Genomic DNA, 15,291 nt, shown 5'->3' on the forward strand with positions numbered 1-15,291 from the left:
CCTGTTGAGTATTTCCATCATTTTCTGTTTTTATCTCTGTCTCTCGCTCTCACCTCTCACTATCTCTCTCTCTCTCTCTTTGACGCTCACTTTTTCCATGTCTTTGTCTTTGTCTCTGGCTTTCCTGTACTCTTTGCCTCCCTCTCTTTATGGAGCACACACACACACATATCTGTGTATGTGTGTGTTTGAGTCTTTGTTTCACTCAGTCTGCCTATCCCTCTCAGTCTCACACTTGCTCTCTCTCTATTTCTCTAGCTCACTGTCTGTCTCTCCCTGTTCCTGTTTTTGTATCTGCCTCTCAATGTGTCTGTCTCTTTCTCATGGTGTCTAGTTCTTTTCACAGCTCGATTCCTGCTGTCTCAAAATCTACACCCGTCAGTACCTCGTTAGTATAGTCGTGAGTATCCCCACCTGTCATGCGGGAGGAAGCATTTTCGAAATGTAGAATTGTACTTCTGTTATTCGGTATAGATTCATATTAAAAGTTCCAGAGCAACATAGAAGAGTAAAAATACAGCAAGACGATATTGGCTCTTCCAGATTTTTAGGAAACGGAGACTTTTTCAGGACTCTGTGGTGTTCTGATGCAGAGAGATGGATGATTGAGTTATATCTTAGTAACATTTAAAAACACACAGACGCAGTAATCGTGGCCGAGTGCTTAAGGCGATGGACTAGATATCCATTGGAGTTTACCCGCGCAGGTTCGAATCCTGCCGACTACGGATTTCAGTATTTTTCATTCAATTTCAGACTTTAACCAGGTTTCTGGAAAACGGATCCTGAGTTGGATGGAATAACGTCCCACACCTTTCAACACTGACATGTTATTCTCATTTTCATTAATCTGCAATATTTACGATACATACGGATAGAAAAACGCAACAATCAGCTAAATTAGCGACAGTGATTCAGCCTGTCTATCCCTCTATATGTCTAAGGCACTCTGTGTATGTCCATTGGTGCATCTATATTTTTGGTTATGTATGCGTGTGTGTCTCTGTGTCTGTCTATCTGTGTGTGTGTCTCTGTGTCTGTCTATCTGTGTATATGTCTCTGTGTATGCGCAACTGTCTGCGGATATCATCACCATGAATTTGGTATGTCCTGGAACTTTTAAAAAAGATTTGGGGAAAATAATACGGTTGTGACATTTGATATCGGCTTTGCTTCAGCGACAGCATTTTCGACTTCAAGTCCCACTCCTGAGACTTGAGCATATAATCTTGGTTGACACTCAAGTGCAGTACTTGGGGAATTTTGCATTGTTGAAGATGTTGACTTTCGGATGAAATGTTAAATTGAAGCTCCATCTGCTCTCTCGGGTGAATGTGAATGTTCCGACAGCATTATTCGATAAAGAGTACTGAGTTGCCCCCATGTCACTTTTATATAAATATTCTGAAATGCTCACTGAAAACCTGTGTGTATGCGTGTGTCTGTGAGGGTGGAGCTCAAGCCCAGATTCTCACAGAGACAGAATGTGAAGGTTCACAAGTCCAGAATGGCCGAGTGTATAAGTCGTTGCATTTAAGATCCAATGGGTTTATAGTTACGTGGGTTCGAACCCCACTCCTGGTAACTCTTGAATTTAACACCGATTTTCTCCCATCCTGCTCAGTGATACCCTAATGCCTTCTGTTGAAACTGTAACTCTGTCACATTCTCAACTGACCAAGAAATGGGATTGTGAAGTGCCTCTCACCTATATCTTTACGTGTTTGAGTCTCTGACTCAATGTGTCTGAGGACCAACAAGCTGAATTCAGGGAGCTCGGAGTTAAATTAAAAAGTAGGATTTCAAAGGTCGCAAACTCATAATTGCTACCAGCGCCACCTGCTAGTCGGAGCAGGAATCGCAGGATAGCTCAGATGAATACGTGGCTTGAAGTGTGGTGCAGATGGGAGGGATTCAAGTTCTGGGACTTTGGAACCGGTTCTGCGGGAGGTGGGACCTGAACGAAACCGGACGGTCTGCACCTGGGCAGGACCAGAACCAATGTTCAAGGGGGAGTGCATGCTAGCGTTTCTGGGGAGGGTTTAAAGTAATATGGCAGGGCGACGGTAGACAGAGGGAAGTAGAATGGGCGCAGAAGTGAAAGAATAAAAGTAAAGGTGGACGGCCGAGAAACCCACGGCAAAAATCAAATAGGGCCACTTTACAGCAAAATTCTAAAGGGTCAAAGTGTGTTAAAATAACAAGCCTGGAGGTTCTGTGCCTCATTGCGAGGAGTATTCGTAATAAGCTGGACGAATTAACTGCACAAGCAGCAATTACTGAATATTAAATAATTGACATCACGGAGACATGGCTCCAGGCTGACCAAGGCTGGGAATTCAACATTCAGGAAGCATAGACAGAAATGAAAAGGTGGTAGGGTAGCGTTGCTGGTTAAAGAAGAAATTAAGGCAATAGTGAGGAAATTAAGGCAATAGTAAAGAACGACATTAGCTTGGATGATGTGGAATATGAATGGGTGGAGCTGCGGAATACCAAAGGGAAGAAAACGCAAGTGGAGTTGTGTACAGATCAGCAGACAGCAGTAGTGAGGTTGGGGACAGCATCAAACAAGAATTTAGGGATGCGTGCCATAAAGATACAGTTGTTATCAAAGGCGACTTTATGTTACATGTAGATTGGGCTAACCAAACAGGTAGCAATATGGTGGAGGAGTATTTCCTCGAGCGTATTAGGGATGGTTTTCTCACTCAGTATATCGAGGGATCATCTAGAGGGCTGGCCATCCTAGACTGGGTGATGTGTAATGAGAAAGGATCAATTAGCAATCTTGTTGTGCGAGGCCCCTTGGGAAAGAGTGACCATAATAAGGTAGAATTCTTTATTAAGGTGGCGAGTGACACAGTTAATTCAGAGACTAGGGTCCTGAATTTAAGGAAAGATAACTTCGATGGTATGAGGCGTGAATTTGCTAGAATAGACTGGCGAATGATACTTAAAGGGTTGAAGGTGGATAGGCCATGGCAAACATTTAAAGATCAAATGGATGAACTTCAACAATTGTATTTCCCTGTCTGGAGTAAAAATAAAACGGGGAATGTGGTTCAACCGTGGCTAACAAAGGAAATTAAGGATAGTGTTAAATCCAGGGAAGAGGCATATAAATTGGCCAGAAAAAGCTTCAACCTGAGGACTGGGAGGAATTTAGAATTCGGCAGAGGAGGACAAAGGGTTTAATTAGGAGGGGGAACATAGATTATGAGAGGAATCTTGCTGGGAACATAATAAAGTTCGATAGATATGTGAAGACAAAAAGATTAGAGAAGACAAACGTAGGTCCCTTGCAATCAGATTCAGGTGAATTTATAATGGGGAAGAAGGCAATTGTAGACCAGTTGAACAATCACTTTGGTTCTGTCTTCACGAAGGAAGAAACGCATAACCTTCCAGAAATACTAGGGCACCAAGGATCTAGCGAGAAGGAGGAACTGAAGGAAATCCTTATCAGTCAGGTAATTGTGTTCGGGAAATTGATGGGATTGAAGGCCGATAAATCCCCGGGGCCTGATAGTCTGCATTGGAAAGTACTTAAGGAAGTGGCCCTAGAAATAGCGGATGATCATTTTCGAACAGTCTATCGACTCTAGATCAGTTCATATGAACTGAAGGGTAAATAATGTAACACCACATTTTAAAAAAGGAGGGAGATAGAAAGCGGATAATTACAGACCGGTTAGCCTGACAACAGTAGTGGGGAAAATGTACGAATCAATTTATTAAAGATGAAATAGCAGCGCATTTGGAAAGCAGTGACAGGATCGGTCCAAGCTGCATGAATATATGAATGGGAAATCAAGCTCGACAAAACTTCTGGAATTATTTGAGGATGTAGCTAGTATAATGGACAAGGGCAACCAGTGGATGTGGTGTATTTGGACTTTCAAAAGGCTTTCAACAAGGTCCCACACACGTATTGGTGTTCAAAGTTAAAGCACATGGTATTGGGGGTAATGTACTGACGTGGATAGAGAACTGGTTGGCAGACAGAAAGCAGAGAGTCGGGATAAACGGTCCTTTTCAGAAAAGCAGGCAGTGACTAGTGGGGTGCCACAGCGCTCAGTGCTGGGATCCCAGCTATTTACAATATACATTAATGATTTAGATGAAGGAATTGAGTGTAATATCTTCAAGTTTGCAGATGATACTAACAGGGTGGCGGTGTGAGCTGTGAGGAGGACGCTAAGAGGCTGCAGGGTGACTTGGACCGGTTAGGTGAGAGGGCAAATGCATGGCAGATGCAGTATAATGTGGATAAATATGAGGTTATCCACTTTAGTGGCAAAAACACGAAGGCAGAATATTATCTGTATGGCAACAGATTTGGAAAACGGGAGCTGCAACGAGACCTGGGTGTCATGGTACATCAGTCATTGAAAGCTGGCATGCAGTTGCAGCAGGCAGTGAAGAAGGCAAATGGTATGTTGGCCTTCATAGCTCGGGGATTTGAGTATCGGCGCAGGGAGGTCTTACTGCAGTTGTACAGGACCTTTGTGAGACCTCACCTGGAATATTGTGTTCAGTTTTGGTCTCGTAATCTGAGGAAGGTCTTTCTTGCTATTGAGGGAGTGCAGCAAAGGTTTACCTGACTGATTCCCGGGATGGCAGGACTGACATATGAGGAGAGATTGAATCGACTGTGTCTCTGTGTCTGTCTATCTGTATATATGTCTCTGTGTATGTGCAACTGTCTGTGGAAATCATCACCGTGAACTTGGTATGTCCTGGAACTTAAAAAAAAAGACTTGGGGAAAGTAATACGGCTGTGAACTTTTGTCTCAGCTTTGGTTCAGTGGCAGCATTCTCGACTGAATCAGGAGTTTGTGTGTTCAAGTCGCACTCCTGAGACTTGAGCATATAATCTTTGCTAACACTCAACTGCAGGACTTGGGGAATTTTGCATTGTTGAAGCTGTTGACATTCGGATGAAATGTTAAATTGAAGCTCCGTCTGCGCACTCGGGTGGATGTGAGAGGTCCCAGAGCATTACTTCAAAAAGAATAGGAAAGTTGCCCCCTAGTCAATATTGCTAAAAATGATCGGAAATGCTCCCTGAAACCCGATGTGCATGTGTGTGGCTGTGGGGGTGGAGATGAAGCCCAGATTCTCACAGAGACAGAATCCAATTGCTGACGGGACCAGGATGGCCGAGTGGTTAAGGCGTTGGGCTGGTGATCCAATGGGTTTTTACGCTCGTGGGTTCGTATCCCAGTCCTGGTGATTGCTTAATTAAACAAAGATTTTTTTCCCATCCTGCTCAGTGATACCCGAATTTCATCTGTTGCATTTGCATTTTCCTGTAACTCGGTGACACTCTGAGCAGATAATGAAATGAAATTGTGCAATGTATCTGTGTCGCTAAGTCTCTGCCTCTCTCTCCCTTTAGAGAGCTGTGTATGTGTTTGTGTATTTGAATCTTTGTCTCTCTCATTCTGCCTCTCTCTGATTCACTCTGTCTGTCCCTTTTACTTTGTTTGTCTCTGTCTCTCAATCTGTCTCTTTCTCACGGTGTCAAGTTCTGTTCCAAAGGGATTCTCTCAGACTATCTGTCTGACTGTCTCTCTCTTTCCATCATCTCTGTCTGTCCATGTCTTTGCCTGTCTCTATTACTCCCTGCCTCCAACCTGATGAGTATTTCCATCATTTTCTGTTTTTGCCTCTTTGTCTCTCTCTCTATCTGTCTTTTTCTCTATCTGTCTCCCTCTTTGTCTCTCTCTTTGTCCCTGGCTTTTTCTTTTCATTCCATCACTATTTGCCTCCCTCTCTTTTTGGAGCACGCAAACACATCTCTGTGTATATATGTTTTCAAGTCTTTGTCTCACGCAGTCTGACCCTCCGTCTCAGTCTCAAACTTTCTGTCTCTCTCCGTCTGTATCTCACTTTCTGTCACTCCCTGTTTCCCTGTTTGTCTCTGTTTCTCAATGTGTCTCTCTCTTTCTCACGGTGTCCAGTTCTGTTCCAATCGGATTCTCTCAGTCTCTCTTTCTGACTGTCTCACTCTTTCCCATCATCTCTGTCTGTCTATGTCTCTGCCTGTCTGTCTCCCTTTGTCTGTCTCTATTAGTCCCTGTCTCTAACCTGATAAGAGTTTCCATCATTTTCTGCTTTTGTCTCTATCTCTCTCTCTCTATCTGTATCTCTCCTTGTCACTGTATTTATCATTGTCTTTCTCTCATTCTATCCCTCTCTCTCTTAATAGATCACACACACAGACCTCTGTATATGTATGTGTTTGAGTCTTTTTCTCACTCAGTCTGCCTCTCCTTCTCAGTCTCACACTTTCTGTCTCTCGTTGTCTCTATCTCGCTGTCTGTCTCTCCCTGTTTGTCGGTTTGCCTCTGTCTCTCAATGTGTCTGTCGACTTTTCATGGTGTCCAGTTCTATTCACAACTCGATTCCTGCTCTGACAGAACTGATGCTCGTCAGTTTCTCGTTTGTATAGTGGTGAGTATCCCCGCCTGTCATGAGGAGTCCGGGGATCAATTCCCCGACGGGGAGGCAGTTGTTTCAAAATGTTGAATTTTACTTCTGTTTCTTGGAAGAGATTCATATTAAAAAGTTCCAGAGCAATATAGAACTGTAAAAATACAGGTAGAGGAGATTGCCTCTTCCTGATTTTGAGCAAACGGAGACTTTTTCATGATTCTTTGGCCGTCTGCTGCACAGAGATGGATGACTGAGTTGTTTCTGCGCAACGTTCAAGGAGGCAGAAATGCATTAGTCGTGGCCGAGTGGTTAAGGCGATGAACTCGAAATCCATTGAGTTTTCCCCATGCAGGTTCGAATCCTGCAGACTTCGATACCCAGCATTTTTCATTGCATTTCACAAATTTAACCATGTCTCTACAAAACTGATCCTGAGATAGGTGGAATAACATCCCACACCTTTCAACACTGACATCTCTTTCTGATTTTTATTAATCTGCAATATTAAAGATACATACGGATAGAAAAACGCAAAAAGCTGTCAAAGTTTCTACAGTGATTCAGACTGCCTATCCTTCTATATGTCTAAGGCATCGGTGCATCTCCGTTGGTGCGTGTAACTGTCTGTGGAAATCACCACCATGAATTTGGTATGTCCTGGAACTTATAAAAAAGAATTGGGAAAAATAATACTGTTGTGAACTTTGATATCGGCTTTGTTGCAGTGGCAGCAGTCTCGACTGAATCAGGAGTTTGTGTGTTCAATTCCCACTCTTGAGACTTAAGCATATAATCTTGGCTAACGCTCTAGTGCAGCACTTGGGGAATTTTGCATTGTTGAAGCTGTTGATGTTCGGATGAAATGTTAAATTGATGCTCCGTCTGCACCCTCGTATGGATGTGAAACATCCCAGAGCATTACTCGAAAAAGAATAGGAGAGTTGCCCCCGTGTCAATATTACTAAAAATGTTCGTAAATGCTCACTGAAAAACGATGTGTATGTGTGTGTCTGTGGGAGTGGGGTTGAATCCAGATTCTCGCAGAGACAGAATCCAGATTGTGACAGGACCAGGATGGCCGCGTGGTTAAGGCGGTGGCTTTAAAATTCAATGGACTTTTCCCGCGTGGGTTTGTACCCCACTCCTGGTATATCTTTAATTTAACACGGATTTCCTCCCATTCCGATCAGTGATACCGGATTTTCATCTGTTGAATCTGTAATTTTCTGTACCTATGTGACACTCTGAGCCGATAATGAAATGAAATTGTGAAATGTATCTGTGTCGCTCGGTCTCTGCCTCTCTCTCTCTTTCGAGAGCTGTGTATGCGTTTGTATGTTTGAGTCTTTGTCTCAATCTATCTGTCCCTGTTTCTCGATTTGTCTCTGTCTCTCAATCTGTCTCTTTCTCACGGTGTCCACGTATGTCCCAATGGGATTCTTTCAGACTCTTTGTCTGACTGGCTCTCTCTTTCCCATCATTTCTGTCTGACCATGTCTTTGCTGGCCTCTGTTCGTCCCTGTCTCTAACCTGACAAGTATTTCCATCATTTTCATTTTTTGTCTCTATCTCTCTCTCGCTATCTGTCTCTCTCCTTGTCACTGTCTTTATCATTGTCTTTCTCTCACTCTTTCCCTCTCTTTCTTTATAAATCACACACACACATCTCTGTATATGTTTGTATTTGAGTCTTTTTCTCACTCAGTCTGCCTCAGACTCATACTTTCTGTCTCTCGTTGTCTCTATCTCGTTGTCTGTCTCTCCCTGTTTGTCGGTTTGTCTCTGTCTCTCAATACGTCGGTCGGCTTCTCATGGTGTCCAGTTCTGTTCACATCTCGATTCCAGGTCTGACAGAGCCACTATCTGTCAGTTCCTCGTTAGTATAGTGGTGAGTATCCCTGCCTGTCATGCGGGAGACTGGGGTTCAATTCGCCAACGAGGAGGCAGTTGTTTCAAATATACAAAGTTTTACTTTTGTTTCTTGGTATCGACTCATGTTAAAAAGTTCCAGAGTACATAGAACATTAAAAATACAGCAAGATCAGATTGCTACTTCCAGATTTTTAACAAACGGAGACTGTTTCCGGATTCTGTGGCCGTCTGCTGCACAGAAATGGATGACTGAGTTTTATCTGAGTAACATTTAACAAGGCAGCGGACCAGTAGTTGTGGCCGAGTGGTTAAGACGATGGACTGAAAATCTATTGGGGTTGCCCCGTGCAGATTTGATTCCGGCCGACTGCGTTTCTCAGCATGTTTCATTCTGTTTGATAATTTAACCAGTTTCATGCAAAACTGATTCTGAGATAGATGGAACAAAAGCCAGCCAAAGTAGCGACAGTGAACCTGCCTGTCTATCCATCTATTTGTATAAGGCACTCTGTGTATATCTTGATCTGGGTGTCATGGTACATCAGTCATTGAAAGTTGGCACGCAGGTGCAGCAGGCGGTGAAGCAGGCAAATGGCATGTTCGCCTTCATAGCTGGGTGATTTGAGTACAGGAGCAGGGAGGTCTGACTGCAGTTGTACAGACCCTTGGTGGGGTCACACCTGGAATATTGTGTTTAGTTTTGTTCTCACAATCTGAGGAAGGACGTCCTTGCTATTGAGGGAGTACAGCGAAGATTCACCAGCTTGATTCCCGGGATGGCAGGACTGACATATGAGGAGAGACTGGATCAACTGGACTGGTATCCACTGGAGTTTAGAAGAATGAGAGGCGCTCTCATAGAAATATATAAAATTCTGACGAGATTGGACAGGTTAGAGGCGGGTAGAATGTTCCCATTGCTGTGGAATTCGAGAACCAAGGGTGACAGTGTAAGATTAAGTGGTAAGGTATTTAGGACCGAAATGAGGAGAAACTTCTTCACTCTGGCATTCTCTACCGCAGAAAGTTGTTGAGGCCAGATCGTTAGATATATTCAAAACGGAGTTAGATATGGCCCTTACGGCTAAAGGGATCAAGGGGTATGGAGAGAAAGCAGGAAAGGGGTACTGAGGTTGAATGATCAGCCATGATCTTATTGAATGATGGTGCAGGCTCGAAGGGCCGAATGGCCTACTCCTGCAACTAATTTATTTGTTTCTATGTTTCTATGTTGATGCGTGTATATTTTTGGTTATTGTGTGTGTGTGTGTCTGTGTATGTCTGTCTGTATGCATGTCTCTGTGTATGTGCAACTGTCTATGGAAATCATCACCATGAATTTGGTGCGTCCTGGAAATTTTAAAAAGCTTCGGGAAAATAATACGGTTGTGATCTTTGGTATCGGCTTTTTTCAGTGGCTCCATTCTCGACTGAATCAGGAGGTAGTGTGTGTCAGTCGCACTCCTGAGACTTGAGCACGTCATCTTGGCTGACACTCAAATGCAGTGCTTGGGGAATTTTGCATTGTTGAAGCTGTTGACATTCGGATGAAATGTTAAATTGAAGCTTCATCTGCACACTCGGGTGGATGTGAAAGGTCCCATAGCCTTCTCATGGTGTCCAGTTCTATTCACAGCTCGAATATTGCTTTGACAAAACCCATGCGCATCAATTCCTCGTGGGAAAGTGGTGAATATCCCCATCTGTCACACGGGAGACCACGGTTCAATTCCCAAACGGGGAGGCTGCATTTTACAAAAGGCAGAATTTTGCTTCTGTTTCTTGGTATAGATTCATATTAAAAAGTTCCAGAGCAGTATAGAGCAGCAAAAATACAGCCTCTTCCTGATTTTTAGCAAACGGTGACTTTTTCACTATTCTGTGGCCGTCTGCTGCACAGAGATGGATGGTTGAGTTTCAACTGAGTAACATTAAAAAAGGCAGCGAGCCAGTAGTCGTGGCCCAGTGGTTAAGGCCATAGACTAAAAATCCATTCGGGTTTCACTGCATAGATTTGAATCCTGCCGACTCCGTTTCTCAACATATTTCATTCTGTTTGACAATTTAAACAGGTCCCTGCAAAACTGATTCTGAGATAGACGGAACAACGTCCTACACCTTTCAATGCTGCCGCTATTTTCTTTCTTTCAATAATCTGCAATATTCACGATACATACGGATAGAAAATCGCAAAAATCAGCCAAAGTTGCGACAGTGATTCAGCCTTTCTATCCCTCGAGATGTCTAAGGCATCTGTGCATGTCCGTTGGTGCTTGTAAATTTTTGTGTGTGTGTCTCTGTGTCTGTCTATCTGTAAAAATGTCTATGTGTATGTGCAACTGCCTGTGGAAATCATCACCATGAATTTGGTATGTCCCGGAACTTAAAAAAAAGACTTGGGAAAGTAATATGGCTGTGAACTTTTGTCTCAGCTTTGGTTCAGTGGCAGCATTCTTGACTGAATCAGGAGTTTGTGTGTACAAGTCGCACTCCTGAGACTTGAGCATATAACCTTGGCTAACACTCAACTGCAGCATTTGGGGAATTTTGCATTGTTGAAACTGTTGACTTTCGGATGAAATCTTAAATTGAAGCTCCGTCTGCGCACTCGGGTGGTTGTGATAGGTCGCAGAGCATTGCTCGAAAAAGAATAGGAGAGTTGCCCCCGTATCAATATTCCGAAAAATGTTCGGAAATACTCCCTGAAAACCGATGTGTTTGTGTGTGTCTGTGGAGGTGGAGTTGAAGCCCAGATTCTCACAGAGACAGAATCTAATCGCTGACAGCACCAGGATGGCCGAGTGGTTAAGGCGTTGGGCTTAAGATCTAATGGGTTTATACCCGCGTGGGTTCGAGCCCCACTCCTGGTAATTACTTAATTAAACAGTGATATCTCCCATTCTGCTCAGTGATAAGTGATTTTCATCTGTTGCATTTGCATTTTTCTGTAGCTCGGTGACAATCTGAGCAGATAATGAAATGAAATTGTGAAATGTATCTGTATCGCTCAGTCTCTGCCTCTCGCTCTGTCTTTAGAGAGCTGTATGTGTATTTGTGCGTTTGAGTCTTTGTCTCTCTCAGTCTGCCTCTCTCTGATTCACTCTGTCTGTCCCTGTTTCTCTGTTTGTCTCTGTCTCTCAATCTGTCTCCTTCACACGGTATCCAGTTCTGTTCCAATGGGATTCTGTCATACTCTCTATCTGACTGTCTCGTTCTTTTCCATCATCTCTGTCTTTGCCTGTCTCTGCTCGTCCCTGTCTCTAACCTGATGAGTATTTCCATCATTTTCTATTTTTGTCTCGATGTCTCTCTCTCTCTATTTATCTTTCTCTCTATCTGTCTCCCTCTTTGTCTCTCTCCTTGTCCCTGTCTTTCTCTCACTCTTTCCCTCCCTCTCTTTATAAATCAGACAAACACATCTCTGTATATGTATGTGTTTGAGTCTTTGCCTCACTCAGTCTGACCCTAACTCTCAGTCTCAAACTTTCTGTCTCTCTCTGTCTGTACCTCGCTGTCAGTTTCTCCCTGTTTTGCTGTTTGCCTCTCTGTCTCTCAATGTGCCTGTCTCTTTCTCACGGTGTCCAGTTGTGTTCCAATGGGATTCTCTCAATCTCTGTCTGACTGTTTCATTCTTTCCCATCATCTCTGTCTAACTATGTCTCTGCCTGCCTGTCTCTCTTTGCCTGTCGCTGGTACTTCCTGTCTCTAACCTGCTGAGAATTTCCAACATTTTCTTTTTATTTCTTTGTCTCTCTGTCTATCTGTCGTTCTCTTTCTCCATCTGTCTCTCTCCTTGTCACTTTCTTTATGATTGTCTTTCTCTCACTCTTTCCCTCTTTCTCTTTATAGATCACACACACAGATCTCTTTAGATGTATGTGTTTGAGAGTCTTTTTCTCACTCAGTCTGCCTCTCGTTTTCAGTCTCACACTTGCTGTCTCTCGTTGTCTCGATCTCGCTGTCTGTCTCTCCCTGTTTGTCGGTTTGTCTCTGTCTCGCAATGTGTCTGTCGACTTCTCATGGTGTCCAGTTCTATTCACAGCTCGAATATTGCTTTGAAAAAACCCATGCGCATAAATTTCTCGTGGGAAAGTGGTGAATATCCCCGCCTGTCACACGGGAGACCACGGTTCAATTTCCTAACGGGGAGGCTGCATTTTACAAAAGGCAGAATTTTGCTTCTGTTTCTTGGTATAGATTCATATTAAAAAGTTCCAGAGCAATATAGAGCAGCAAAAATACAGCCTCTTCCAGATTTTTAGCAAACGGTGACTTTTTCACTATTCTGTGGCCGTCTGCTGCACAGAGATGGATGGTTGAGTTTTAACTGAGTAACATTTAAAAAGGCAACGAGCCAGTAGTCGTGCCCATAGACTAAAAATCCATTCGGGTTTCCCCGCATAGATTTGAATCCTGCCGACTCCGTTTCTCAGCATATTTCATTCTTTTTGACAATTTAAACAGGTCCCTGCAAAACTGATTCTGAGATAGACGGAACAACGTCCCACACCTTTCAATTCCGCCGCTATTTTCTTTCTTTCATTAATCTGCAATATTCACGATACATACGGATAGAAAATCGCAAAAATCAGCCAAAGTTGCGTCAGTGATTCAGCATGTCTATCCCTCGAGATGTCTAAGGCATCTGTGCATGACCGTTGGTGCGTGTAAATTTTTGTGTGTGTGCCTCTGTGTCTGTCTATCTGTAAAAATGTCGATGTGTATGTGCAACTGTCTGTGGAAATCATCACCATGAATTTGGTATGTCCCGGAACTTAAAAAAAAGACTTGGGAAAGTAATATGGCTGTGAACTTTTGTCTCAGCTTTGGTTCAGTTGCAGCATTCTTGACTGAATCAGGAGTTTGTGTGTACAAGTCGCACTCCTGAGACTTGAGCATATAACCTTGGCTAACACTCAACTGCAGCATTTGGGGAATTTTGCATTGTTGAAACTGTTGACTTTCGGATGAAATCTTAAATTGAAGCTCCGTCTGCGCACTCGGGTGGTTGTGAGAGGTCCCAGAGCATTGCTCGAAAAAGAATAGGAGAGTTGCGCCCGTATCAATATTCCGAAAAATGTTCGGAAATACTCCCTGAAACCCGATGTGTTTGTGTGTGTCTGTGGAGGTGGAGTTGAAGCCCAGATTCTCACAGAGACAGAATCTAATCGCTGACAGCACCAGGATGGCCGAGTGGTTAAGGCGTTGGGCTTAAGATCCAATGGGTTTATACCCGCGTGGGTTCGAGCCCCACTCCTGGTAATTACTTAATTAAACAGTGATTTTTCCCATTCTGCTCAGTGATAACTGATTTTCATCTGTTGCATTTGCATTTTTCTGTAGCTCATTGACAATCTGAGCAGATAATGAAATGAAATTGTGAAATGTATCTGTATCGCTCAGTCTCTGCCTCTCGCTCTGTCTTTAGAGAGCTGTGTATGTATTTGTGTGTTTGAGTCTTTGTCTCTCTCAGTCTGCCTCTCTCTGATTCACTCTGTCTGTCCCTGTTTCTCTGTTTGTCTCTGTCTCTCAATCTGTCTCCTTCACACGGTATCCAGTTCTGTTCCAGTGGGATTCTGTCATACTCTCTATCTGACTGTCTCGTTCTTTTCCATCATCTCTGTCTTTGCCTGTCTCTGCTCGTCCCTGTCTCTAACCTGATGAGTATTTCCATCATTTTCTATTTTTGTCTCGATGTCTCTCTCTCTCTATTTATCTTTCTCTCTATCTGTCTCCCTCTTTGTCTCTCTCCTTGTCCCTGTCTTTCTCTCACTCTTTCCCTCCCTCTCGTTATAAATCAGACAAACACATCTCTGTATATGTATGTGTTTGAGTCTTTGCCTCACTCAGTCTGACCCTAACTCTCAGTCTCAAACTTTCTGTCTCTCTCTGTCTGTACCTCGCTGTCAGTTTCTCCCTGTTTTGCTGTTTGCCTCTCTGTCTCTCAATGTGCCTGTCTCTTTCTCACGGTGTCCAGTTGTGTTCCAATGGGATTCTCTCAGTCTCTGTCTGACTGTTTCATTCTTTCCCATCATCTCTGTCTAACTATGTCTCTGCCTGCCTGTCTCTCTTTGCCTGTCGCTGGTACTTCCTGTCTCTAACCTGCTGAGAATTTCCAACATTTTCTTTTTATTTCTTTGTCTCTCTGTCTATCTGTCGTTCTCTTTCTCCATCTGTCTCTCTCCTTGTCACTTTCTTTATGATTGTCTTTCTCTCACTCTTTCCCTCTTTCTCTTTATAGATCACACACACAGATCTCTTTAGATGTATCTGTTTGAGAGTCTTTTTCTCACTCAGTCTGCCTCTCGTTTTCAGTCTCACACTTGCTGTCTCTCGTTGTCTCGATCTCGCTGTCTGTCTCTCCCTGTTTGTCGGTTTGTCTCTGTCTCGCAATGTGTCTGTCGACTTCTCATGGTGTCCAGTTCTATTCACAGCTCGAATATTGCTTTGACAAAACCCATGCGCATAAATTTCTCGTGGGAAAGTGGTGAATATCCCCGCCTGTCACACGGGAGACCACGGTTCAATTTCCTAACGGGGAGGCTGCATTTTACAAAAGGCAGAATTTTGCTTCTGTTTCTTGGTATAGATTCATATTAAAAAGTTCCAGAGCAATATAGAGCAGCAAAAATACAGCCTCTTCCAGATTTTTAGCAAACGGTGAATTTTTCACTATTCTGTGGCCGTCTGCTGCACAGAGATGGATGGTTGAGTTTTAACTGAGTAACATTTAAAAAGGCAACGAGCCAGTAGTCGTGGCCCATAGACTAAAAATGCATTCGGGTTTCCCCGCATAGATTTGAATCCTGCCGACTCCGTTTCTCAGCATATTTCATTCTTTTTGACAATTTAACCAGGTCCCTGCAAAACTGATTGTGAGATAGACGGAACAACGTCCCACACCTTTCAATGCCGCCGCTATTTTCTTTCTTTCATTAATCTGCAATATTCACGATACATACGGATAGAAAATCG

General features: G+C 43.4%; 1 protein-coding gene and 3 non-coding genes across 4 annotated transcripts in view; all 4 read left to right on the forward strand.

The window, feature by feature from the left end:
- Positions 1–15,291, forward strand: part of LOC139235670 (probable G-protein coupled receptor 139) — a 91,211-nt gene that overhangs the window by 33,333 nt on the left and 42,587 nt on the right. The gene's annotated exons all lie outside the window — the stretch shown is intronic.
- Positions 5,156–5,238, forward strand: trnat-ggu (transfer RNA threonine (anticodon GGU)). The gene has a single exon. It is a non-coding gene; the product is annotated as a tRNA-Thr (tRNA).
- trnal-uaa (transfer RNA leucine (anticodon UAA)) lies at positions 11,104–11,186 on the forward strand. The gene has a single exon. It is a non-coding gene; the product is annotated as a tRNA-Leu (tRNA).
- trnal-uaa (transfer RNA leucine (anticodon UAA)) lies at positions 13,496–13,578 on the forward strand. Its single transcript has one exon. It is a non-coding gene; the product is annotated as a tRNA-Leu (tRNA).

This window comes from Pristiophorus japonicus, chromosome 23, assembly GCF_044704955.1.
Source record: "Pristiophorus japonicus isolate sPriJap1 chromosome 23, sPriJap1.hap1, whole genome shotgun sequence".
Lineage (NCBI taxonomy): Eukaryota > Metazoa > Chordata > Chondrichthyes > Pristiophoridae > Pristiophorus > Pristiophorus japonicus.